This window comes from Xyrauchen texanus, chromosome 35, assembly GCF_025860055.1.
Source record: "Xyrauchen texanus isolate HMW12.3.18 chromosome 35, RBS_HiC_50CHRs, whole genome shotgun sequence".
Classification (NCBI taxonomy): domain Eukaryota; kingdom Metazoa; phylum Chordata; class Actinopteri; order Cypriniformes; family Catostomidae; genus Xyrauchen; species Xyrauchen texanus.
Genome location: NC_068310.1, coordinates 907,015 through 915,768, shown reverse-complemented (window position 1 = coordinate 915,768; position 8,754 = coordinate 907,015). Strand labels below are relative to the sequence as shown.

Here is an 8,754-nt window from a genome sequence, read left to right as displayed (position 1 = left end):
TTACTCTCTTGCTTGAGGGTGTCAATGATGGCCTTCTGGACAGCAGTCAGGTCGGCAGTCTTACCCATGATTGCGGTTTTGAGTAATGAAACAGGCTGGGAGTTTTTAAAAGCCTCAGGAATCTTTTGCAGGTGTTTAGAGTTAATTAGTTGATTCAGATGATTAGGTTAATAGCTCGTTTAGAGACCCTTTTCATGATTTGCTAATTTTTTGAGATAGGAATTTTGGGTTTTCATGAGCTGTATGCCAAAATCATCAGTATTAAAACAATAAAAGACCTGAAATATTTCAGTTGGTGTGCAATGAATCTAAAATATATGAAAGTTTAATTTTTATCATTACATTATGGAAAATAATGAACTTTATCACAATATGCTAATTTTTTGAGAAGGACCTGTATATATATATACCAGCACCCCAAAATAATTAGTATACTCAATTATACTACCGGAGTGGTGGTGGCGTAGTGGCTAAAGCACAGGGCTGTTAATCAGAAGGTCGTTGGTTCGAACCCCATGGCCACCACCATTGTGCCCTTGAGCAAGGCCCTTAACTCCAGGTTGTTCCGGGGGGATTGTCCCTGTAATAATTGCACTGTAAGTCGCTTTGGATAAAAGCGTCTGCCAAATGCATAAATGTAATGTAAATGTAATTATACACAGCCCAAAACAAAGATGAAAATAATTGTGTAACTACTTAGGAAATTAAGACATAGCCTAAGTATTGTCATTTTACTGTTTACATTTTTTTTTTATACTAATATTTATTCCTTTACATTTATTTTACAGTGCAGTTGTGTAGTAATATATTACTGTCTTAGGGATAATATCATAATTCAATTTAAATGTATTTGTATATCACTTATCACAATCGTAAAGTAGGCTTTCTACAGCTAAGAGACTATGCCCTGTTCAAAATAAAGACTATATATCAGATAGGTGTATGTGTGCGTGTGAGAGTGAGTGTGTGAGTGTGTGTGTGTGTGTGTGTGTGTGAGAGAGAGAGAGAGTGAGAGAGTGAGCAAGAGAGTGTGAGTGAATGAGTGTGTGAGAGAGAGAGATATCAAGAGAGTGAGTGAGAGAGAGAGCAAGAGAGTGTGAGTGAATGAGTGAGAGAGAGTGAGAGCGCAAGAGAGTGAGAGCGAGTGAGTGAGAGCAAGAGAGTGTGAGTGAATGAGTGAGTGAGAGCGCAAGAGAGTGAGTGAGTGAGTGAGAGAGAGTGAGAGAGAGCAGACACAGAAAAACATGGTTACCCAGAGAAGAAAGGGTGTGTGCTCACTGTACGACAGGTGAAGTTGAGACAGAGGTGCACTTTCTCCTTCACTGCCCAAAATTTAAAAATACAAGGGACATTTATATGGATAAATTAACACACAGCATAGACAAATTTATAACAATGACAGAACAAGAACAAATTAACATAATACTTGGAGAGGGACACACAGCAGCACTGGCTGCAAGATACGTTTTAACGTGTCACAGCCTGAGAGACAGCGGGTGAATCTGTGTTATGTGTTTTACCCCCGTGTGTCACCCCAATGTTCACCACAGTGACCCTCAGTTTATGTGTGTATATTCATTTATGTGTAAGTATATGTCAGTTCTCTTCAGTTATTTAAACACTGTGGTCTTCAGCAGTTCTGAACCTGTTTTATATTTACTTTTATTATTTATTTTTATATGTGTTAAATTTGTTAAACTAAATGTATAGATTAAGATGTAGTTCTGCTTTGGCAATATTGTATTGTTTACATTCATGCCAATAAAGCCCCTTTGAATTGAATTGAACTGAGCAAGAGAGTGTGACAGAGAGAGAGTGAGAGTGAGAGAGAGTTAATATACTAACATGTAGAAACATAAGCTGGAATAGCACACTGTTGGAGAGAGTAACAATACAATAGGCTATGTAAACTACAGTAGGTACAGTATATACAAACTATACACAACTACAGTGAAGCTATGTAGGGATGCGTAATACATTTCAACCAAAAATGTAATCCTAAAAAAAAAGACCAAGGTAATTTGTCATGTTTGACAGTTGTGAATCACCAGTGATTGGGTCGGGCCAGAGGGTGGGGACTAATGGGCTAAAATAATGGGTTTTTATTGTTTCATTGGAATTTGCAGTACATGCTCTAAACATAGAAATCTTGCAACAGCAGTAAAATAGCCTCAGGTTTCACATACAAGTTATTACAGCACTGACGTTTGGGTTCAACACACTGTGAAGACATCTTCTTAGAGTCATACACATCATCTCCCTAATAACTACTCTCCCAGTTCCTCATCAGTTGAGGAAGTATTCTCTAAGTCTTCCTCTTCAGAAAAGTCATCTAAGGACAATGTTTGCAGTCCAAGAATACTTTTGTATGTTGTGCGTGCTGTAGCCAGTTGTGCTTCAACTTCACACAATCTTCTCTTCAGCACACAGAGTAGTCCCTCACGTCCTTTCTCCATTAAGCCCTCTGTACTGCCTGAGAATGTGACATTAAAATATAAAGAAATGAGCCAATGGTTACCAGAGAAGCAAATTTAAGAAAAAGACTAACTAGTTATTGTCCTTACATTTCCCATTGGTGTCTTCAGTGAGCTGAAAGATAAACTCTTCAATCAGTCCAGCAACACTCCTCACATACTCCATGTGCTGCTTGACTTCGCGAACCACAATAACTTCTTCTTTCAGTCTAGCCAGCAGCATTACCTTGTCAAACACATTTTTTTCCCCGCCCAATTCACCATGACCTGCAATATATTACATCAAATTGTTATCTTACAACCTCCTATAAAAATATTGGGACAGACGATATTTTGCATGCTGTACTACTACAATAGAGAAATAAACCCTGACAGGATGAGATAGAACCCCAGCGCTTCGCAAAGGGGTTCGATCACATCCATTTACAAATTACTGCATTCTTTTTTTTTGCATATTGCCCAGTGTCTCATTTTTTTTACATCAGATTCCATATTTACATCAAGATGTGTGCATCAAACAATTTGTATTCAGTGCATTTCAGAGGAAGTACTTACATTCCCATGGTCAGGAGTAGTTGTCCACAGCCAGGAGTTCATTGGGAGGAGGCAGTTTTTCAACTTCCCCCACAGTAGCATTGTGGTCATTGATGGCAACTTCCAAGGCTTTCTTCTCAACAGCAATCTTTTTTCTCAGTTGATGCCTTCGCTTATTCCCACCTACAATGAGAAACACAAAATGAGTGTGCATTCACACAATGACTACACAAAAGCACCATACAAAATAAGACTTCACAATATGCATGTATGTGTTATGATTATTGTGACAGATGTTGTGTGATCATTTTTGCATCACAAGTTTCATTATCATTTGAAAAATTGGGAAAAAATTTGGGAATTTTTTTTTAGGAATCTATTTTAAACAATCATATTTTTTTGGAAATAGAGGACAAAATTGGTAGGTCAGGACATCTATGGAAATATTTGGATATTGCACTCAAACTTATTATGATTTTGACAGTTTTTCAGTAAGCTGCCCTGACTTGTAGTAAACCTACTTCAAAAGATGTTTTTTTTTTTTGTTATAAATGGCTTTGCTATTTTTACTATGTATAAATCAGTAGTGAATTCATTTTTTCACAAATCTGCATTACTAATGGCCTTTTCTGCTCTCACCAGACTGACGATACAGCTGAAATTTTCACTGTTTGATGCCCAAATATAGCCCCTCGATGGTCCTCTGCAGGTCATTTTGGATTGTTGCTCCTTTGGACGACAACAAACAAATTAATTAAGGCCCATTTCAGTTTACAATCAGCCTCTTTTCAGATCCCCTGTACAAGAGCAGAGCCAATGATTATTTAAAATATGCCATCAAATAATTTTTTCAAAGTACCTGAGGTCCACTGCTGAACATCAGACACCCACTGCTGGACTGTGTCTTGCTGTAGAGATAACTCAGCAGTGAGTTTCTCCAGGTCCTTTGTTGCCTCTGCAATCCTTTGTACAGTCTGTCCGAAATAAATATCCGTGTTAGCAAATGCTGAGACAAAATTTAAAAACAAAAATGTTATTATACATATTTGCCTAGTAAGTACCTTGATGTATCTTTTGGCCAGTGTCCGGTCAAGGTTTTCTGCCTTTCGCTTGTTCCAACCACTTGCCTGGATTTAACAATCTAACGCATGTCTGTGCGAACTTGACACACAATGTATGTGCAGTAATTTAGGTGCACAGTGAGGACCAAATGTCAGATACTACATTGCTCATTCTCCAGTATTGTCACATAAACCTGGAAATAATCATCCACTTAATTTACATTTATGAAAAGGGAAGAAGGCAATGGTAAATCTGGGCAATTACCACATAACAAATGAGGAAAGAAGTATTAAGGGAAAAAAAACTACATTTTCGATGGTCACATTGTCTTCAGTTGTGCTGGTAGACGGAGCACAGGAAGGTGTAACGCTTGCTGAAGAAACTGCAAAAATATGAATATCCATTTAGAACTTATTCAATGAATAATGAATGCAACTACTGATGAAAAAACAAACAAAAAACCAACCAGTAACTGAATCTCGCTTTCCTTTCTCCCCAGCTCTACATCTTTTTGGCATAGATTGACCATCTTTGTCCTCATCAAGCCAAACACACAGCTTTGTGGATTGTTTTGACTCTCCTTTAGTGTGTCCATGCTGATCCACCTATATAAACAATTGAGCCACAGAATAAACCACCACACACCAAGGTTATCGCCACCTACAAACATCTCATTATAAAACCAATGTTATAATATTACATTGTAAAAATTCAGTCTAACGGTTGTGGTACTGTACTGACAGATTTAGAAAACCCTTTCTACATAAAAAAAAAAGTGAAGCATTTTGACAGAATATTAAATTAAACTCTCACTGGCTCTAACGTGTGAACTCAGCTCAGCACTATAGCTTGCATTTAAATAAAGACATTGAACCAGGTAGGCCTACTGTAAAGGTGCACTTTGTTTGGAGTGTTTTCAGTTTTGCACCTTGATATTTCTTCCCTGCTATACATCAGAGTCTATTATGGACTTAGACCTAGTATTTAGCATGTAATTAGTATGCTTTTTCCACCACTGAGATAATGTTATTTACCTTGCACTCATCCAGGAATGCATCAACCAGGAATATGGCATCTTCGGGGTCAAGGTTATTCATTTGTTCAGCTTGGTCGAGTTATTTTTCCACGCTTCCTTTTCCTCCTTGTTTACCTTTTCCTGCTTCTTTCCCCTCGTTTCTTCTTCTTCTTCTTCGTGGGGGAATGACGCGTCAGTCTCTCTCTCTCTCGCGCGCAAACTCGGACACACTCTGTCTCTTTCGCGCGATCTCGGACACACTCGGGTCCGGCGCCTCATAGATGCTCCGCTCCACTCCCCACTCAACTCAACTCTTTTTTATTTATACTCAAACGTCTCTGCGAATTATTGACTGGCGTAATAATTGCGCTACACAACGAATCGATAATGAAATTCGTTGCCAACTCTTTTAATAATCGAATTTTATCGATTCGTTGTTGCAGCCCTAGTCCATAGCAACCAAAACGTTTCAGTTTCACATTATTCTGGCGAGATCTGAAAAATCTTCGCTACAACGAGCAAACGAGTGGTTATGTACATTCACTGAGTGAATATTATTAAAATATAATATATATTTCTCGCTAGAAATGTAATCAAAACTTATTTTTATGCAGAAACTAACACAAAATATAGATTTTTTTTCACTAAAAATGAGAGAAATGTCCGCCATGTTTTTTGTTCTCACGGCCTGAATCTTGAAAGTCACGTGACTTGAACGCAAACGAATAGGCAAAAAAAATGTAACAGTCATACAATTCAAGGGCCAATATTGTAACCCCTCTACGTTTTGCCCTTTGGACCAATGTAGTCAGGGTATGTTTTTATATGAGACTGGGTTGCTCCTGACACTTCGTTCTATGATATCTCGGTTTTGCTCATTCTGGGAAATAATACTGAAGGTCTGTGATGTCAAGTGTAGGGAACTCATCATACTATGGTCGTTCTGATGTTCCTTCGTCTGGAGATTCTGGGTCTTCCTGGGTCGTTTCTCTGGTAGACCCTGTATGGGAGGAAATACCTGTCCCATATATGTTAGCAACAACATCATCCATACTAGTACCTCCTTGAGCTTCCATTCTTTCCTCTGCGTCACACAACACTTCGTCCAGTGACTGCGTGTGTTGGCCTGTTTCATTTCCTTTAGTTGCGTCTCAGCAGGACGAGCACTTTCTTCTTGTCTTTCTCCTTCTTCACCTTCCTGGTCCTGTTCCTCTGTGACAAATACTTCCGTCTCCCTTTCTACGCTTTCCTGCTCCACTGTGGCACGTGCTTCAATCCCTCTTTCTGCCTCAGCGTGCTCGTCTCCTACGTTCGCTTGTCCCTCTTCTACTTCCTCTTCTCTTTCTTCAGATTCTCTAGCCAGTGCTTGCGGATCTTCTCCTTCCTCGGGTTCTTGGTTTTGTGCTTGCTGCTCTTCTTTGTCTGAATCTTGCCTCGTATTCATCGTTGGGAAGTCCATATTCATAGTAACTTCAATACAGTATGTCAAGTGCTCTGTACTTTCTGAATTCACTTTCTGGAGTATTTAGTTTTAGGTCAGCTTCATTGGAAAGGCCATCCAAGATCCCCAAGGCTGATTGTAGGGAACCCACTCTGCAGTTTGCTTTATTATAATTGTTCACCTGGAGATCCTGGTCCTTCTTGGGACGTTTCTCCGGTAGGCCCTGTATTGGGGGCAACACTTGTCCCAAGTATGTCAGTAATAACATCCATATTAATATGTCTTTCATATTCATTGGTATTGTAGGCCGCAATTGTTTTCCACCTTCTCTCCTTCAGTGGGTCATCCTGCCCAACTTGCTTCAATGATGGCAACAGCATGACTATTTCATTTTATATGCAGAAAGCACACTGTAATTACCTCATATGGTTACATGTTTTCTATTAACTAACAATCATTACTTTCTGCATTCATTTGGTTAGTATATTAAATGATTTCCCTTATTACAGTCATTTGATACACACACACGTTTGTTGCATCTCATTTCTAGCACTAAATAACACATGGGTCCTCTGCCTCCTCCAGGCAGGTGCCAGGCAGAGCCTGACTTTGTTCCAATTAAAAACATTAGATTCATCCCTTTAGTATCTATACACAACATTTTACATGGTCATTCACAGAGAGGCTATAATTCTCCCCAGAGGTGGTAAACTACCACAGGTGTTCCTTATCTTAAAACTCCCTACTCATTCACTTATCACATACATTTCATTTCCTCCTGTTTCCCAAGGTCTCTCAATGTCTGTATCACATTAATTAATTTTTCCTGCAAGCTAAGCTGTTTTTCATAGTTTCAGACTGCATCAGAGTAATTCAGAGTATTAAATCAATAAAAGAATGATAAAATATATAACATATCATTGGAGGAATCAATTTCCTCCCAGTTTGGTCTTTCTTTTGCATTGGACCATTTGCATAGATCAGTACTTCATCTGTTTTTTACATAATTATTTAATCAATGGTAACACCCAATATAATATTATTCCCCTCTCAAGAATTGTTGTTTCAATTATTATCCCAATTTTAGACAACCCTACCCCCTATTTCTTAAACAATTACATTTATATTGTTACAAACAAACAAGACAAACAATCTTAATCTTTAGTCACCACCATGTATCTTTTCCATTCTTCATTACTTTAATGTACATGAGTTCAATAAAAGCATAAGTAAATGTAATAAATCCCATGTTTCAATCTAAATTAATTATCATACAAACATTCCCATGTTTGTTTAATACTTCTATAAAAAGTCAGGCACTCAGGCACTTTGTCTGCAACGGCTCTCAAACCTTTACCCCCAAAACCAACCTATAAATAATCCTCTACACAGGGTATGATCCCCTGACAACACAGTGACAGAGTGCTTTGTTATTAAAATGCAGTCTGGTTCAGTGGAACTTCCAATTTTTGGGCAGGTCTCTTCTAGACCTCCCTTTTGATGCTTCTGATCTAAGAGCATGCATCCACTTCCTTAAACCCCTTTCAAACCTTCTTGGGCAGGTTTCCAGGATGGTGGCGCCCTGCCTTAGGCCCCCTCCTTTTTTACCTTTGGAGAGTTTTACCCGTCATCGGGTCGTCACCTCTTGCCCCTGTTCTTGATACTGCTCAGTCTTCAATCCTTAATAATTTGATGTCAGTAAAAAGATATTTTCTTTTTCAGGGAGTATCACCAGAGAACCGACACAGCCAATGGAACATCTACAAATGCTTAAATATGGAGACAATTCAAAACATGGTTAAATTCAAAAAGCATTATTAAAAATTCATCAATCTATTAAAATTGTCCAAAGTAAAAGTTAAATATGCTAAAATTTAACTCATTTATAGATCATTAATTTCCATTCAGGTTTTATTTCTGCTACTTTAGCAAATGTTATACAAAACATGTATCATGGTGATGACTAACATCAGAACAAAGCCCTGTCAAGCTTCTAGGAAGCTTAATTTAAAAACATCACCTTAATTCAATAATAGTCTCTAGATAGTTTTTGAACTATATTTATTCTTTCAGATGAATTTTCAACTTAATCTGTTGTCTTTAGTATAAACCCTTAACTTTAGATTGCCCTCTGAATATATAAAATCTCCTTCATATCGCTCTATCTAACATTATTGTCAAGGCACATCATTTTACATATAAAAATATATTTAAAATAAAATAAAACA

General features: G+C 37.9%; 1 long non-coding RNA gene across 4 annotated transcripts; it reads right to left on the bottom strand.

Moving 5' to 3' along the window:
* Positions 1–631: 631 nt before the first annotated feature.
* LOC127628718 (uncharacterized) lies at positions 632–8,542 on the bottom strand. 4 transcript variants are annotated; one of them, XR_007968697.1, is made up of 8 exons: positions 4,537–8,536; positions 4,379–4,452; positions 4,070–4,169; positions 3,868–3,982; positions 3,648–3,737; positions 3,030–3,191; positions 2,565–2,741; positions 632–2,473 (listed from the first exon to the last, which is right to left on the bottom strand). It is a non-coding gene; the product is annotated as an uncharacterized LOC127628718 (long non-coding RNA). The 4 variants fall into 4 exon arrangements; XR_007968695.1 differs by having other exon boundaries at positions 638–2,473; positions 4,070–4,263; positions 4,537–8,537; XR_007968696.1 differs by having other exon boundaries at positions 642–2,473; positions 4,070–4,452; positions 4,537–4,675; positions 5,105–8,542.
* Between the last annotated feature and the right edge of the window lie 212 nt (positions 8,543–8,754).